The sequence below is a fragment of the Sorghum bicolor genome, chromosome 10 (assembly GCF_000003195.3).
Source record: "Sorghum bicolor cultivar BTx623 chromosome 10, Sorghum_bicolor_NCBIv3, whole genome shotgun sequence".
In the NCBI taxonomy this organism is placed as follows: Eukaryota; Viridiplantae; Streptophyta; class Magnoliopsida; order Poales; family Poaceae; genus Sorghum; species Sorghum bicolor.
The window spans coordinates 24,780,046-24,794,934 of record NC_012879.2 but is presented as its reverse complement, the minus strand read 5'-3'; the positions used below and the strand labels follow the sequence as shown (position 1 = coordinate 24,794,934).

At 41.1% G+C, this 14,889-nt stretch overlaps 1 pseudogene; it reads right to left on the bottom strand.

Moving 5' to 3' along the window:
• LOC110431120 overlaps positions 1 to 14,889 on the bottom strand; it is a 124,286-nt pseudogene that overhangs the window by 41,101 nt on the left and 68,296 nt on the right.

The window sequence follows — 14,889 nt, the reverse complement described above, 5'->3', positions numbered from 1 at the left end:
AGTAGTAATTAATAGATTAGACGTGGTGTTTAATCTTGCAATTACCTGGAATTGCACCCAATCCTGCGGATTGTTGTGGTAGCCTTAGGGTAGTGACAGCCCTAACGGTCGACGTATTCCACCTCGTTCGGATTGGTGTTTGTAGGACCGTAGTCGGAGCTTCCTAGCCCCCTTCTCATCTCTTTCTGTGGTTAGTGTTCTGACGTCCCGAAATAGATAATCTTGAAGTAATTCTTGAATCTTAGATCAACTAGAGAACTCTCAGGAAACTTCCTCTCTTCCCACTAAAAATAATTATATAGTTATCCTTGGGCGATCTTGGATCTTAATTAGTACACTCACGTTCTCTGTGGAAAATCGATACTGTGGAATACTCCCGGGTGAAAGCTACATCGGTATCCGTGCGCTTGCGCATTTTTCTGTTTGCGTTTAAAATACCCAACAAGCTTTCTGGCGCCGTTGCCGGGGAACGGTAGCTGTGCTAGTTTCCTTTTTCTTTTTTTTACCACACTCACCTTATCATTTGCACCATACCACATGGACTTCACTCTAAGCATTAATGAGCATGGAATTTATTTCATAGCCACTGCATTTACTCCATGCTCATATGCAACATCTTCACAATCCATTGTTCTCTCCAACATCACCACATTCGAGATCTCCAACCCCCTCTTCCTTTCTATTCATAAAAACTTTAAAAGGGCGGTTGTCGATGCATATGTCTATATTAAATATTGTAGATCTCGTTGAGTTGATCTTGATATAGGTCAGCGTTAGAGGGGAAACCACTTTGCCGACATAAATTGATGGTTTCCCAAGGACAAGCTTAGTGTCCTAAAACAAGCACTGATCAGATCGTAACATGAGCTTTTAATTATTTGCAACACTACCTTGTGTATTGAGCATATAAGGACAATTGTAAAAATATCCCTTCAGGTATTCTTGTCACTAACCTTTCTAGGATTGGAGCAAGAAGATCGGATGAATGACAAGCACAAGGTATGTACAACCAATCATCATACAGCATTGAATTAAATTCATCCAAACTTGAATTTTGCAAAATTCAAGCTTGGGGGAGTACTTTATATAAAAACATCATTTGCCATGTTGCTATGTTGGTTGTCCCTACCTTTGAGACATGCTCAATTTGTTAAATAGTAATCACACTACTTCATCTCCACTTGAGTAGATCTCTATAAAAGCCATCACGCTACCTTTGTTTATCCTAGTAAGTGTTAGTTTGGAAGTACTGTACATACTTCTATTGGTTTTTAAATTAAGCATGGTGCTTAGGTTAAACAGCCTTTCTTAATCTAATTAGACATGGAGTCTAGTTTGGTTATTGAACTAAAAACTGCTTGTGTAGACATTGGTATATTTTGTTGGACTAACCCCTGTAGGAAAACTTTCAGTATCGACCTGGGAAGTCCTGAGATAAACTCACATTGGAGACAAAGAGAGACACACATGAAGTTTAACAATTTACACAAGTAAGGCATAGCTCACAAGAGATGATCCATGGAGGGTGCCACAAACACAATGCACAACCGCTAAGAGAGGAAAGCTTCCACAAGGTGATACTGTACCATCACTCTTCAAGTAAGGTAACATCTTAAAGTACTTGACTATCACTTCTATAAGCTTCTCCTTGGTTCTGGTGTTCACATGAATAAAAGAGACAAACATGTATGATCTACAACTCTAGATTAACCAACCCAATCGATTCAACATGTTTAGACCTTCCACCTTTGTGATTCCACATCCTAATCATATTAGCTAAAATGTTGCACACTCAATCTTTGAAAGATATAAACAAAACATATATATAGATAGATTATCTTTCCATAAGGTTGAGCAATCTAATCTGACAAATGTTAAATACTACACTCATGATTTTATTATCCATCAACTTTGTCTTGCTCACCATGCTTAAGGTTAGAGAAGAACAAATACACTTTTGGTTCTGTTGGTGTTTTCCACCAACAGGGCCCATGCACTTGATCTCTGCCTTGTCTCTATGAGCAGGTACACTTCGAGCAGCATATGAAGGACTTTTACAACTCCCAGACTCCACCAAGTGAAGAACCTAGATCTACGAGCACAAACACACTGGAGATACTGGACACTCAGGCAATCACTGCCATGAGATGCTTGAGGACGTAACTACTGGAGTAACCCCATTGTGGAAGTAATTACTGACCTTCTGCCAGTCAAGAGAGACAATCCAGGACGCCCCGTCATCCCGATCTCCATCGGCATGGTGGACTTCCTAGAAGCACTCTGTGACTTTGGCTCCAACGTCAACATTATGCCCAGGCTTGCAGATCGTACGCTAAGTTTCCCAAAGGGAATAGTGAAGAACCTCTGCATCCGAGTTGGTACCTTGTACGCCCTAGCAGACTTCGTGGTGATAGAAACTGGTACTGATGAGAAGGCACCCATCATCATACGGAGGCCATTCCTGAACACCTCGGGAGCTGTCATCTACGCTAGTGTTGCCAAGATCAATTTCTACATCAAGGGGAGGAAGAAGACGTTTTCCTTCAAGAACAAGACTACACAAATCCTAGAGTGATCCCAACATGAACCAAGGAAGAGGACCAACAAGAGGAACAGGAACAAGCAAATGTGGACTGAGTCAGCCAAGATGGTCACTATAGCTCAAGGAGGTCAAGATCGTCAACTCAAGTCGCCTTTCTTGATCAAGAAGGATGACCCTGGTGTTCCAAGCATCGAGTGCACAATCAACGGATATTCTTTTAAGAAGATACTCTACGACACCGGATCTGACGTTAACATAATGGCCGCAGTCACCTATCAGCTCCTGTTCGGAACCATGCCCCTAAAACCGACATACAGCTCCAGATGGCAGATGAGACATTCCGAAAAATTTTCAGGTTATTGACATGGGAGAAGACGAGTACGATCCACCCATCATCCTTGGAAGACCATTCTTTAGCACCATTAAAGCAATCATATACATTGGAACCAGAGAAGTCCACATGCACTTCACCTCAGAGAAGTTACGCCACTGTTTTACTGACCCTAACTATATAGTTGAAGACTCTAAGCAGGTCAGGACAAGAAGACGACGACGCAACCACAACCAGAGGAGGCAAATCATCAAGGACAGATGGGTAGACTATGAAGGAGAAGTTGTAAGGTCTGAAGACATACAACTTGAACAAACTGTCCTGAGGAGACCGTAGCATTGAGTTAGGTGTGGAGAAAAAAGATAGTTATACATGAAGAGCAGGCTCCACCGGAATCACCGACTACGCCATCCAGCGAATCCCAGGACGACTGAGAAAATAGAGAGTCTCGTTCGGAGGACTTAAAAACACCGAACACCTTGCCAAGAGGTAAACTTGGTAGTTATCTTTTTCCTTTCAACTATTTAAAATAGTTTGCTTAGTTAATCAGGTTCATATCATCTTAAAAAGAAAATAAAAATGTTAAAAATATTAAGCCCCATGTGAGTATGCTCATGGCATAAAACCCATAAGTACATCCACTGTGGTGGCGTAAAAATGAAATAAGTAGATTCCTGTCCTATAAAAAATTAAATTATAAAAATAAATTTATGATCCTACTAAAGAGAGTAATATTTATTGAGGAGGCTCAACATGATAAAGGCTAGATATTTATGCTAACACTTAACTAGTTCCACAAAGCTTTGTTGTCTATTTGAGCTCCACAGAATTCAAGGATCAAAGAAGACTAGGAGACGGAGGACATCCTAATCGCTGTCAGGGTGCTGCTGACATTCAAATACACCTCCACCACTTGCTAGCTACATTAGAAGAAACTACGTCAAAATCCAGCTTGGGGGAGAGCACCCCCATTTATCCAGCTAAGTATTCTACTCACGTTTATACTTTACTCTAATAATAAAAAGATGCATAATCATAGAAACCCAAATAAAGATTTTTATGCTTATATATATCTTTGCTTAGTTTGCTAAATAAATAAATAAATAAAGTCTGCTATGAACCCTCATGATAAGCTCTCATATGGAAATGATGGATATTTGCTCTGCCATGACTATTTCTCAAAATTGAAATATCTCTCAAGTTTAGGCATGACTGTTATTAATTAAGATTTGCTCTAAACCTAAACTTGTGGGAAGAGTACTTGATCTGAAGTCTAAGTCGTTAACGGATATGATATGGGAAGGTTGAGCTGCTGTTTATCTGTTCCTAGAGATGCTAGAATTCTAGAGAATTTTATCTTTGAAAATCTTTAAAATGTTGCATGATGAGTTCCTGTATGATGAGAGTTTAAATTCCTACCACAGCCATATATACATGCTTGTTAGACTATGAACCACACATTTACTTTTTACTGCTTATGAGCATTGAGTGTGGTCAAGCTGTGTAGACCCTTAGGAGCTTGTCATGTGGTTAAATCAAGATTCACTTGCACGTTCACTCACACATGCTACTTCTACTACAGAAGTACCATCCACATATATCCATCCATTTCCATCTCCAGAACCACCCAAAAATATTCTACTCCTAATCCGGGAGAGAATAGCCAAAAACATTCTCCTATTTCTGTTTTTCCCTGTGAAAAAAATGCTCAAGTTATCTTGGTTACTACCACTTGTTATATTATTTCAGGAGATGAGTGCTCTAAAAAAAAGAAAGAAAAAAAAAGAATACGAGGAAATAAAAAGGGGCAAGTGCCCGGAACCTCGAAAGAAAAGAAAAAGTGAGACGAGAGGTAAAAATGGACAAGTGTCCGACAGTAGAATTAGGGGTACAAGATACCCACCTGAGAGAAAAGAAAAAGAAAATATAGAGCATCTCATTCGCCTCAAAAAGTTTCAAAAGAGCAAGAAAGGTATGTATCCCCTCAAAAGAGCACAAGTAGAATTAGACTTTCACCATTGTTATCACCATCATCACCATACACCATTTATTCGCCACACATGCACATCTTGATTTGACATATTGACTTGTTCTTCTGGATCCATGGTTTGACTATGCAATAAATGTCATGTAAGTATGTATTAGCTGTCTCCGACCTATGAGCTCCAGATATCAAAACCTTATTAGAGTAGGGTGAGAGTGAAGGCAATGCCACTATGCCTTATACCACAAATACCACATACTTTGAGAGAAGGCATACACCATTACTGCCTTGGTAAGTTTTATTTGAAAATCTGCAAAAACTCCAGAGCTATAGTTAATCGAAGAACAAGAGACATGGTGCTTGACTAGACCGTTCTATCTTTTAACTGCTCAAGACACAAGTGACAGTTACAAGCCCCATGGTGGAAGGTAAAATGAGTAAGTTTAAATCTTAACAGTTTACCCTAACCTAGAGATGAGATCTTGTTTGAACGCATGTGTATCTTTAAGGCATGAAACCACTGCAGGAACTCTTGAGTTCATCTTTGCTCACGGACGAAAAAAAGTTAAGCTTGGGGGAGCTTGTTGACGGTCCTTAATGCTCATATTTAACCATCAACTAATCATGGAAAAGGATCTAAATGCAACCAACACCTAGACTTAGGGCTTTATCTGATAGAATTCCACAAGTTTTGGTGTTTGTCTATTTCTGCAGGGGGTTATCAGGAAATACGGAAGAAAGGCCCACACGTTAGGATTACATAGAGATATTACCGTGCCGCACAATTTTCTACCATCTAGAAGACTCCAGAAGCCACGGGAACGAACAGGAAGGCAATCGGGCTCGGGGGTAGGGCGCCCGCCCTATTCTCCTGGGCGCCCGCCCTGCTACAGTGCTCAATCAGAGTCCAATTCGGGGACAACGCTCCACCGACCTAAAGGATCAAGGAAAACTGTGTGATTAATGTCGGTTTGATCCAACGGCCTAGATTCATCTGAAAAGACTATATAAGAAAGGCCCCCTGGCCCCTGGAGATCATACCTCTTCTACAGAATCAAAGCTAGGGTTTCAATTCTTCATCCAAGTAGAGAGGATCCCTCTAGTTCTTCTAGTTCTACCTCTAGTTCATCTAGATCTAGTTCTAGTTCATCTAGTTCTAGTTCTAGTTCCTCTAGTTCTAGTTCTAGCGAGTTCTAGTTGTAATTTAGAAAATAGGGAGAGAGAAGAGGAGAGCGGAGGAGGAGCCGGATCTGACGGATCTTCCTCAACATTATACTTTTGCAGCTTCTGGTTCGTTCTTCATCGTTCTCAAGGTTCTTCAATTCATAATTCCTGAGTTCTCTAATTACTTTTATTTATATTCAAGTTATTTATTGGATTCCCGCTTGCATCAAGTGCTCTAATCTTTGAAACATCAGAGTAGTAATTAATAGATCAGACGTGGTGTTTAGTCTTGCAATTACCTGGAATTGCACCCAATCCTGTGGATTGTTGTGGTAGCCTTAGGGTAGTGACAGCCCTAACGGTCGACGTATTCCACCTCGTTCGGATCGGTGTTTGTAGGACCGTAGTCGGAGCTTCCTAGCCCCCTTCTCATCTCTTTCTGTGGTTAGTGTTCTGATGTCCCGAAATATATAATCTTGAAGTAATTCTTGATTCTTAGATCAACTAGAGAACTCTCAGGAAACTTCCTCTCTTCCCACCAAAAATAATTATATAGTTATCCTTGGGTGATCTTGGATCTTAATTAGTACACTCACGTTCTCTGTGGAAAATCGATACTCTGGAATACTCCCGGGTGAAAGCTACATCGGTATTCATGCACTTGCGGATTTTTCTGTTTGCGTTTAAAATACCCAACAATGATGCATGCCTAACATCGTTTAATTTATTAAAGAATGCACTCATCTCTGCACCAATCATTCAACCCCCTGATTGGTCGTTGTCTTTTGAAATTATGTGTGATGCTAGTGATTATGCTGTGGGGGCAGTTTGGGGACAAACTAAAGATAAGAAGCATCATGCAATTGCTTATGCCAGTAAAACTTTGACAGGAGCTCAACTTAATTATGCTACCACTGAAAAAGAGCTTCTGGCTGTTGTCTTTGCCATTGATAAATTTAGATCTTATTTAGTTGGAGCTAAAATAATTGTTTACACTAATCATGCTGCGCTAAAATATCTGCTCACTAAAAAAGATGCTAAACCTCGCCTGATTAGATGGATCTTATTACTTCAAGAATTTGACTTAGAAATAAAAGATAAAAAAGGAGTAGAAAATTTTGTCGCTGATCACTTGTCTAGAATGTATTTTAAGAATCCACAGGAAACCCCCATCAATGATTCACTCCGGGACGACATGCTCTACGGGATTAACAGGTCTGACCCCTGGTATGCAGATATTGTTAATTTTATGGTTTCAGGGTATGTACCACCAGGAGCGAACAAGAAGAAGCTTATTCACGAAAGTCGTTCACATATATGGGATGAGCCATACCTCTTCCGAGTATGCTCTGATGGCTTACTCAGGAGATGTGTGACCACCGAGGAAGGATGGAAGATCATCGACAGGTGTCATTCATCACCATATGGAGGTCATTACGGAGCATTCCGTACAAATTCAAAGATCTGGCAGTGTGGATTCTACTAGGCTACAATGTATGAAGACATGAAGCAATATATCATAAGATGTGGGCCATGTCAAAGGCACGGAAACATAAACACAAGGGATGCCATGCCACTCACCAACAACCTACAGATTGAGATCTTTGATGTCTGGGGAATAGATTGCATGGGTCCATTTCCCCCATCAAAGAAGTGTGAGTTCATCTTGGTGCCAGTTGACTATGTCTCCAAGTGGGTAGAGGCACTACCTTGCAAACATGCCGACAACATCAGTTCAAAGAGGATGTTTGAAGAAATTATATTTCCAAGATTTGGAGTTCCCAGAGTAGTGATAAGTGATGGAGGAGCACGCTTCATCGACAAATGCTTCAAGCAATATCTATCAAAACATGGAATCCGTCACAACGTCGCTACCCCCTACCATCCTCAGACAAGTGGCCAAGTAGAGACTTCCAACAAGCAAATCAAGAATATTCTTCAGAAGACAGTTAATGAGATGAGAACGGCATGGAAGGACAAGTTACCCGATGCACTCTGGGCATACCGAACAACATACAAGACCCCAATTGGAATGTCCCCATACCAATTGGTGTACGGGAAGACTTGCCACCTACCTGTTGAACTAGAATTCAAAGCACACTGGGCCATAAGGAGATGGAATATGGACCTAGATGTCGCTGGAGATCATAGAAGAATGCAACTATCAGAATTGGAAGAATGGCGAGAGAAAGCATATCACAATTCCAGGATCTATAAAGAAAGAGTCAAAAGGTGCCATGACAAGAGGATCAAGAAGATGGAGTTCACACCCGGAGATAAGGTATTACTTTTTAATTCCAGGGTAAAGCTTTTCGGGCATGGAAAACTCCGGAGTAAATGGGAAGGACCATTCAAGGTAATCAATTCATCATCCCACGGAGCTATCACACTTCAAAATGATGAAGGTACGTTATTCAAGGTAAATGGTCAACGTCTTAAATTATTTTTAGAGCCCAACAAAGAATTAGAAGAGATAGACGTGATCTATTTCTACCTTCCCATAGAGAATTAGAGCCTGACCTTTTTAATCTAACGTTTTTGGGACATGTATATATTTTTCTAATAAAGTCTGCATGTAGAAGCATGCTCGAGGAAGCGGGCCCACAACGAGGCCACGCACAGGGCGGGCGCCCTGATGAAGAGGGCAGGCGCCCAGCCCCTGTCCCCTCTCAGTCCCGATTTCCTCCGTCATGATAAACATATTTATGGTAAACCAAATAATCATACAGATGGAAAGTTTCGCACACACGGCGGTGGGAGTAGCCCGTGCAAACCCTGGAGGCACTTTTTGACACCAATATAAACAGACCCCTGATGTCAGTTTTCAAACTCCAATCTATTCAAGCCTTCTCTCCTTCTTCTATTAGAGCTTGCTTAGTCCCTCGCTGCTCCAATGGCTGAAGAGTTCCACGAAGATTGGGAAGTCATCCCCTACGACCTCAACAAGAAGCCCAAGGAAGACCCCGACGCCCACGCTCTCATCCCAGCCAACACAGAGCGATAGCTAGAAGCCATGCCATTACGCCAGCGCAGCTTCGCCCAATCCTACCATGCTCAACCAGTTCTCACCGTAGCCCCTACTTCTCAAGGGACCATCAGCAAAGAAGGAGGCCACCGTCAAGGTGCCAGCCGGCACGAGGATCCTGCCACCCAGACCCAATGAGAGGGTCCTTGGAGTCAAGACCAACCGGAGCGGCGAGATCAGCAGCATCCGCTACACTACGGAGGAGGAGAGGCCTTACTTTGAGGGGATTAGAGCAGCCAAAGTCCGTTTCATCCCTCCAAATGCAGCCCCGAAGCACGCTCTCAATGCTCTCGAGACACATACTAAGCGTCGCGAGACTATAGTAGATATTGATGAGGACGTTCGTAGGCTAGACAGGGTCATCATAGAGCTCCAGTCCTCGATTAACTCTATCACTAGGCAGCTCTCTAACCAGAACACCGTTATACTAGGTCTTAGGCATGATCTTGCTAGTGCCAATAAGAAGATCAGGGAGTTATAGCGCCGCTAAGTTATCTAGATTAGATCTTGAGGCAATGCATCTTAGTTATTTATCTTTAAATTCGGTTTAGATCTATTATTAGCTTCAGTTCATTACTAGTCATTTGTAATAAATGCCTCAAGATTAATAAAGATTATTATTATTATTATGTCTTGTGTGTCTCTACTTTATTATGCAAGAAAGCAGAAAACAAGTATGGGGAAGATCCCTCAATATGCCAAACACACTTCGACTACACCACTCCACGATTTAGGTACATGCTCTGCACACTTTACACATACACATATATCTTGGATTATGCAGAATATTGTCTCCGACATGATAAATTAAAAAGATTAAAATGCCTCTAATCATGATTAATCTCACTCTATGATATTTCCTGAAAACCTGCAATTATTGAAAAATCATTTAAAAAACCCTGTATTTCTTAAGTCATTGTGTAATGTGAGATGGTAGAGTATGAGTACCTTATTCTTGATATCATTATTGCTTGGAGAATTTATTTTAAAATCTTCAAAAACTCTAGCTACCATCTGTTGACGGTCCTTAAGTACTAAAATTAATAATCAAATAAACATGGAAAAGGATCAATATGAAACAAACATCTAGAATTAGGGTTTTATCTGACAGAATTCCACGAGCTTTGGTGTTTATCTATTTCTACAGGGGGTTATCAGAGAATATGGAGAGAAGGCCCACATGTCATGTTTACAATGAGATAATTATGTGCCGCGCAATTTTCCTCAATCTAGAAGAGTCCAGAAGCCACGGGAACGAACGAGAGCACGATCGGGCTCGGGGGCAGGGCGGCCGCCCACCCCCCTTGGGCGCCCACCCAGGGTTGGAGTCCAATCGGGACTCTGCTTCGGGGCTAAACTCCACCGACCTAAAGGATCAATCTAAACCACACAATCAATGTCGGTTTGATCTGACGGTCCACATTCACTTGAAGGGACTATAAAACCAAGGCCTCTCCACCCCTGGAGGAGAGGAGAAGAAATCATTATGCAGAGGTAGCCATCAAAGTTAGGGTTTAGAGCTTCTCTCCCACAGAGAATTAGAATTAGCTACTCCCTAATCCTTCAAGTTTAGAGGTTTGATTAGATAGCAATTAGAGAAGTAGAGCACTACGCTCTGGATTCGGATCTTCGGTAATAAAGATTGGTATTATTCATATCTTTCTCTAATTCTTTGTTCTAATTGCATTATGTCTCTAATTATTATGTTCTTAGTTTGCTCTAGTTCTATATTTGATATAGTTATGATTGATGATGAGTTTGTGTATAAGTTTGCAAAGCGCTTAGCTCTTGACGCGAGGGAGTTAGGTGATAGATCACATGTGAGCGTGGTGCTTAGATGTTATTTATCTGCAAATGTATCCTATTGGCCGGGTTGTGTGGTAGTTCGCGATAGTGACAGCTTCGTTGATTCTTATATAGTCCACCCTCCGTTGATAGGACAGGCAGAACCGGTATTGTTGAGTAAGTCGTGCGATGCTCTGATTTACTTTATCAATGTTCCTTATACATGAATGAAGAGTCTTTTACGCTATATATGATCTTATAGATAACTAGAGTAGATTATGACTTAGTAGTTAGTAGATAACTTAGAATCCACTCTCTAGCTAATCCGACATCACCTACATATATGAGGAGTAGTCTATTTTCTAATCGTTGTGTTATCTACCCATGAACTTATAATTCATTATCATTATCTTTATGGTTTACCTCCTGCTAAAGTAAGTGACTGTGTGACGAGTTTCTCATTAGTAATCATGTTCTTGCAAGTTTATCTCTAGTCTATGCCTTGATAGATTTTGCCCTTAATTTAATCTCCTTAGTTCCTTTGAGCAAAATTATAAATAACGATACCTGGAATACTTATCCTGGTGAAATGCTACAATGAGGTGTTTTATCTGTGCACTTGCGGATAGAATAGATTATTTTCTAGAGAGCCTTTACATTTATAAATACCTTTGTACACTCTGGCACCATGCTGGGGATGACAACCTAGTATCTAAGTGATGTTAGCTAGTGTCAACAAGCATTTCTGGCGCCGTTGCCGGGGAGTCTCATGAGTAAGCCATAAAGGGGAACAAAAGGGTAATACTTAGGAACGGTAAGGAAAGCCAGAAAATCAGTCAAGGTTATTCATATAAAACATTAGACTAGACTATAGAGAAATAATTGCATAAAAACAGCTACTAAGTGAGAAATCATAACAAGGCACCTCTGCTTTGGCAGGTTCACCCTGTTGTTTTTCTATGTTTATATTTTTTATACAGGGTATATCAGGATTGACTTTGGGTACATTCAACTCTTCATCATCAGAACCAAAGCAATCAAGAGAAGAAGAAGCTAGCTACCAATTGCTGAAGCTATGGCACAAAAGACCTTGCAAGAATTCTCTGCTCCAAGTCTTGAGAATATTCCAACTAGTCCAAGATTTGCAGTAGAAGAAGGAGTACCCGAGTTTGAGCCCAAGTCAAGCCTCATCAATTTGGTGCAAGCTACACAATTCAGTGGAAAGGCACATGAAGATGCTAGTGCACACTTGCAGAATTTCTTAGAGATTGGAAGCACAATCCACATCAACGGAGTTGACAAAGACGTCATACTACTTCGCCTTTTTCCATTCTCACTAGAAGGGAAAGCGAGGAAGTGGTTCTACACTCATCAAGATAACATCAACAACTGGACGAACTTGTCAGATGCCTTTCTATCAAAGTTTTTCCCTCTAGGCAAAACAAATGCCTTAAGAGGAAATATTGTCAGTTTCCAACAGCAGAAGACAGAAACCATTTCAGAAGCATGGGAGCGTTTTCAAGGATACATATCAGATTGTCCTCACCATGGAATGGCCACATGGTTACTTATGCAGACCTTCTACCAAGCATTATCAACTAAGATGGAAATTTTGCTCCATTGGATTGACCAGAGGGCCAAGTTCAAAGAAGATCAAAGGGCCATTGAGACAGCATACAAATATCAACCTACCTCGAGTCAACCCAATAGCAAAGGTATGAATTCAGGTAATACTTTCAAGCAACTTTCATTAAAAGAGATATTTGCTCAACAAACCAAAATTAATGATGAAGTTAAACAAAGGCTAGATACAAATGAATCATCTCTAAAAGATATACACAATAAAATGGATTTTCTACTAACTGCCTTTGATGAGCAAAACACTCTTAATAAAAGGGTAGAGCTTAAATTAATAAAGATAGCTGCTGCACTGCCTGTTGCTACTAACCTTGAGCAGGTAAAGAATATAACTACTAGAGGAGGCAAAGCCACCAGAGATCCCCCATACCCAAAAGAGAAACAAAGAACATCAGCACTAGTGCAACCAGCAGTGATAGAAGAAGAAAGCCCAGTTGAAGCAAAAGATCTGCTACAACCACCAAGAACTGGAGAAATGAGAAAAGATTTTTACGACACCAACTATTTGTCATTTCCCAGAAGAAACAGAGGACTGCAGTCGGATGAGCATTTTGGTAAGTTTGTAGAGGTCATTCAGAAATTATACATCAACATACCTCTGCTCGATGCCATACAGGTACCTACATATGCAAAGTACATCATAGATATTCTTAACAAGAAGAGACCACTGCCCACCACTGAGGTTATCAAGCTGACATAAGAATGTAGTGCGGCCATCCTCAATAAGCCACCAAAGAAGAAGGAAGATCCCGGATGTCCCACTATTGATTGCTCAATCGGAAAACAACACTTCAACAATGCACTTTGTGATCTCGGAGCAAATGTCAGTGTAATGCCAGCATCAGGCTACAAGAAGCTTGAGCATGCGACCCTAGAACCAACATCAATGTGCCTACAACTAGCGGATCAATCGGTTCGACACCCGTTGGGCATCGCCAAGAACATTCCAGTCAAGATTAGAGATTTCCTGGTGCCAGTAGACTTCATAGTACTGGACATGAGTCCTGACTCAAAAGTGTCCATCATCCTTGGAAGGCCATTTCTGAGCACTGCCAATGCCCACATTGATATCGGGAAAGGAGAAATCAAGTTCAACATAAATGGAAAAGAAGAACACTTCACATTCAAACCCAGACCAGAGAGAGACTCTACAGTGAAGGAAGTTCATGAAGAACCACTGGAGACACCATCTCTGGAGGAAAGTAATTCAGAAGATTAAACGATTTGGAGGTCCAGCTTGGGGGACCTAAAAATCCCAAACCCTCACCGGGAGGTAAATCGGTATTTATCCGCATTATTAATTTTCTCATATTTAGATTCTTGCATAATCTTGCATTAGTCATATATATTCATAGCATTATTACAATAATAAAAAGCCCCATATAAATAATATTCATGGTGCGTGACAACCCATATTTATTAATTATTGTGGAGGCACAAAAATATTTTCCATTATCATTTTAATTAAGTTTCAATTCTCATAGATTTTGCCTGCATTATATTTAATTATAGTAACCTTCTAGAAGCATGACCCACACTACTTGGGTCCCACATGTCATACACTTCACCTCACATACATCCCATCACATAATTTCATCCACCAATATGTTTCCACTCACCAGACATCTTTCCACCGTCCAACCCCCACCAACACAACATTATTCTGTGTGAGATCAAAGCAAGGAAGCAAGTGGAGGAGGCACACCCAGGATGGACACCAGGGGTGGGCGCCCGCCCACCTACCCAGGGCGCCCACCCTGTCCCCTGCTCAGCCTATAAATGGCCACCTCCAGCTCCCCTTCTCTTCACACACACATTTCAGAAAACCTTGCAAGCTCGTAGTTCTCGGTTTCCAGAGAATAGCTCTGAGTGTGAGAAGGTTGGGAGTTCTTTTGAGTGAGAGAGTGAGTATCACCTAGTAAGTAGTTGTCTAAACGGAAGTGAAAGTTGTTTAGGGGGAGGCTCTACCAAAATAGAAACTTGTCTTGAATGACTAACCCCTGGACTATTGACATTCCGGACAACTGACCACTAACATTTTCTCTCACATTTTCCATTAGTTGTGTTTTTGCCAACTTTTGTTTACAGGATGTTCAAGAAGGTGAAGAATGCAGGGAAGGCTCTCAAGAACATTGTTATAAGGAGTTCATCCCGACACTCCTCACAGCCATCAGAAATGAGCGTCGACCCGACACCCACACAAGCTCCGTCATCTTCATCAGGTCAGCATGTTAAGGTCCTTCTCAAGATAGGAGACCTAGGACTGAAGACCCGAAGGGAGAAGGAAGTCTATCAGCAATTGAAGAACAAAGATTTCATTCACACCCCTACTCTCGATCCAATCTTACTACAAGAAATAGGTATGGACACTGAATTCGACTTAATTTTTCAGATGATAGGTTGGACAAATTTTTGGAATA